General features: G+C 32.6%; 1 pseudogene; it reads right to left on the bottom strand.

Annotated features, from left to right (window-relative positions):
* Positions 1 to 1,800: 1,800 nt before the first annotated feature.
* On the bottom strand, positions 1,801 to 2,256 carry LOC102886477 (annotated as a pseudogene).
* Positions 2,257 to 4,531: the final 2,275 nt, after the last annotated feature.

Here is a 4,531-nt window from a genome sequence, read left to right as displayed (position 1 = left end):
AATAAAAGAAGAATGCTATCTACATGGCTCTACAGTTCAGCCTGTTCCATCAGACTGATAATACCCTCCCAGCTTCTCAGTCTGAAACATGTCCTCCTGCTGGTCCTCATTATTATCACCTTCAGTGATGCCTTTTCAAGCCCGTTGTCATACAGCGTGCAGTATCTCAGTGCTGTCAAGAGTATCATTATCATCTCTGTCAATGAGTACACAAGCATCTGACCCCAGAACCTCTCTAAGCTCACTCCCTGCTAGGAATTTTGAGATGGGGAAAAATAATGTGCTTGTATCTATACAAACATATTTTCTCTCTTAAACTATATGCCTCTCTCTTTCATATAAACTCTTGATATAAAGATATATATGGGATGATGAAATTTAAATAATAGATTTTTTATGTTAATCTTCAAAGTAAGTAAAAATAATTGGGAACAACATTCTGAAAAAAATAGCATTGCCCTGCTTTTTATGTTTTAAATTATTTTATGGACACCATAAAATTTATAGAAAATAAACCTATCCTTAGAGACATAAATAATCTTAATTTTGTTTACTTTCTTAAGATTTTAAGTAAGATATAAAAGGAAATGTATTTCTATGAGATTTTCTGAAATGGTAAAATATTATATCTTTAAAAGATATAAAAACTGTAATGGCTTTTTAGCAGCATCTTCATAAAGGAGAAGACAAATTTTGATTATCTGTAATTAAATTTATAGATGCAGGCATAATTGAAAATGAAAAAAGTAGATAACTTGCTGACATTTCCAATGGTGATAAAATCGTAGTCTTTACGAATCTCCAGCACCTGACTCAAACAAATAGTGTTTTGGACCAAAGAGTAGAATGAGAATTGAGAATGATAATACTATTTTTTGGAAAAAAAAAAAACAAACTTGTGAAATCTAAGGTTTAGAAATTATAATTCATTATATCAGAGTCTTATTTTCATAATATTAAAATATAAAGTAACAAGGTAATATTTAAATAAGCCCATTATCATTTGAAAAAATATTGAATAAATATGAGCACTATCTATGTAAATATCTTTGCAGAGCTGTCTTTCGGAGTCATGAATATGTGGTAGAATATTTCTCTTTTATAAAAAGAAACATTTTCTGTTTTCTATTTAAGAAGTAGTGGTCTTGTACATAATCAACATATAATTAAATAGTTTTAGTAGAAAATGCAGTACATTGCTCTATAAAATCAATTATCATTAATATAGAAATCCATTGCTAGTTAAAAATGTTGATAGTGTTCGTTACATGAATGCAATTTTAGAACATATATTAAAATATTCATTTGAATAGTATTATGCTGGCAGGGATACCAGTCAGGAATGAAACTGACTCACTAGTAAGGGGAAATTTTGAGACTGATTAAGAATTCTCTGTTCTTTTGTTAAACTTAATACACTTGTTTAATTTTTCTTCGTAACAAGAGGTATGTGGATATGTTAAATTTTCTTTTATATATAAAGAAGATCTTATAACAAATCTTTACATAATTTATAGTTTTTTATTGGTGGTGGTGATTTTTTCATTGTTAGTTTTGTTGTTGTTGTTTTGTTTTTTGTTTTTTAGCTGCTGTAAAAACTTTATTGTTTTCATTTGGTCCATGTCCTGGGAGAGGCCTTCGCTGTGGTTTAAAAGGCTGCCTGGTAGTTGCACGGAGAGGCTCAGACAGAAGCCCACCAACACCAGGGGCATGCAGAGAGGCCCTCAAAGGTTTCTATACATGCTTGAGGGTAAACTTTTCAAAGAGAGGTTCAGCCTGGGGACTTGCAGCCTGAGGGGTTTAGTCAGGTGGTCGCCCATCTTCTTGATGAGTTAGTTTCACCTCTTCATCTAAGAAATGGCTCTCTAGAAAGTCACAAAGATGGGAATCTGCATGGGTAGAACCTAGGGCACACAGATCCAAAAGGGCCTGGTTCAGGTTCTTCTTTCTGACCATGGCAGCTTTTATGGCATCCTGAGTTTTACCCCACTTGTTTTGGGATGGCTTCTGCACATCCTGGAGGAGGGCGTGGCTGCCGTGCTGGTTTTGCATCTTCAAGAGATGCTCAGTGCTCTCATGTTTCTCCTTGATCAACTCATGGAAGAAGTGGCCCACACCCTCTAGAGCCATATCCCTGTGGTGGAAATAGAAGCCCATGAAGAAGTATGTGTAGGAGGCCCGCAGATGCATGTTGACCACATGGTTGATGTTGGCTTCCTCTTGGGTGGAATAATTCTGACCAATTCGGGAGGCCATGTTTGCTTGGCAATAAAAAGTTAAACTCCTAAAACTTTGTTGGCTGGTCTTGGAGTCAGAGGATGGCAAAGATAATTCTGATGGTTCCAGAAGAGGTTAGAGGGTGATCCGAGGCTGCAAAAGGGGCATCCCTGGGTCTGTTCCGTACAAACACTTTTGAAGAAAGAGACAAATCTGGGGACCGCTGAGGGCACTCAATTTATATTTTTCTTTAAAAATATTTTCCAGCAATGAACTTGGTCTACACTAATTGAGCCAAAGTCACAATTGTGATAGCTGGCAGATTTCTAGCTTATGAGAGGAAATCATATATAACACTCAAATTAAGGTGAAAAAAATATCTGTGCTTTTAGCTGAATTCTCAAGTAAACCTAGTTGTTTATCAAAGAAATATTAGAAAAGTTAAAAATGAAGTGATGTAAGAAAAAATGTAGAGATAAATAAAATTCTGCAAGAATGAGTGAATATTCTCACATGTGCAATATACATACATATACACATATAATATTTATGTGATTTAACGTAATTTTTGTTTGTCAAAGCAGATACCAAACCTCCCATGGTGCTCCTCTGGGGAATATGTCTTTGTCCCAGGCATTATGCCCCGAGGCTGTCTTTTTCCCCTAAGGCAATGATTCATACACAATGCAAATGTGCAAAAAATAATTTATTCTAAGGAATGCATAGGATGTGTAGAATTTTAATGAGTGTTTCATTTTTGAAGATGTATTAGTGAAACTTTTATCCTTGGAAAGTGTTTCCTTTTATTGAGGAGATTAAAATAAATTCATATAACACAAAATAAATATTTAGCACACATTTTGGAGATAAAGTTGATTTCGAACTACTTTTAAGTATCATTTACAAAAGAAATTTATTTTGTAATTTTTTCCAAAAATCATAAAACTTGAGCATGAACTTATTAGCTATTTTAGCCTTATATACTTTTCACTGATAATTCTATTATATGTTTAATAAGGTAGAGTTCATGAATTATTACTATATGGTAAATAAATGTTAAAAATTAGACTATAGCAATGATTTCAAAACTGGTATCATATTTTTTAAAGCAGTTTTCTTGAGAGGAGATACATTTGTTTTACCAATTATAACATTTTAATTATACAAAATGATTTTCAAACTACCTTTTGCACTATGATAGAGTACACATTTTGAACCAATAGTAGCTTTAAAAACAAGCAATAATTGGGTGCTTTAAAAAAATGAAATACTTCTAAACGATAATACTTTTCTATCATAAAGATATTTATATTATCTTTAAAACTGATTTCAAAGAATTGCTAAAACTTTTGAACCGATTTTAAAGGTATCCTTATATGAGTTTCTACTCTCTTAAGTAAACACTTAATTGCCACATTTGATTTATAAGTCTAGTCACTTTCATTTTTATTCATGCTTTGAATTTTCATTATTATTCTGACAATGAATTTTGTTTCTTTCCAAAAGAAATGATCAAAGGTAATAGCAGATTGTCAATAAAAGGAATGGAATGTGAAATGTTCTCACTGTCTATTAGACAAATATGCCATTTTTAGAAAGACTGATAATAAATACTCTGCTGAATGCCATTGCATATAGAAAAACTTCTCAAAAATCTCACCTTGGGCAGTGGAAGCAATGCTTTCCTGGTTATAAAAAATAACCAACAGAAATATTATTTAGTACTAATAAAACTTTTCTAATATCACTTGATGTATGAGTGAAAATGATTGAATATTCAACATATTTCCATAAGTTAAGAAAGACATTTTCACTATCAGTGCATTATTTGTCTTTACCGATAGCAGGTATTAAAGCTGAATTTAATACCAGCGTAGGTGCCCCTTCTTAAGGAGATTTTAAATTATTATATGCTCCAAACCTTAAAACTTACTCTTTCCTTTAATAACATTGATTCAGTAAACGAGATATTGAACATCACTAGATAAAGTGAAATATTTAAGTTACACATCATCATTGAGACCCACAATGTATTTATTTCAAAGGAAGATGTTTGTGCAAAAACAGTGCATATCCTTGGTAGTACTTTTCCACCAGGTCTGATATAACATTTGTCACATTTATCATTAACACTACCAACCCCTTAATAGCTGGCTCCTGACAGATCTGAGTTTGAATATTGGTTTCCTTTCACTGGCTGTGTGTCTCACAGACAATAAAAATAATTTTAAATATGCCTGATGTGCAAGAGAAACTGAAGGTTAAAACTTATGTGTCATTAGCATAGTACTTTGCACATTGTACACATTCAGTG

The sequence above is a fragment of the Pteropus alecto genome, unplaced genomic scaffold (genome assembly GCF_000325575.1).
Source record: "Pteropus alecto unplaced genomic scaffold, ASM32557v1 scaffold81, whole genome shotgun sequence".
Classification (NCBI taxonomy): domain Eukaryota; kingdom Metazoa; phylum Chordata; class Mammalia; order Chiroptera; family Pteropodidae; genus Pteropus; species Pteropus alecto.
Note: the sequence above shows the minus strand (reverse complement) of the source record. Positions and strands in the feature narration are given on the sequence as shown.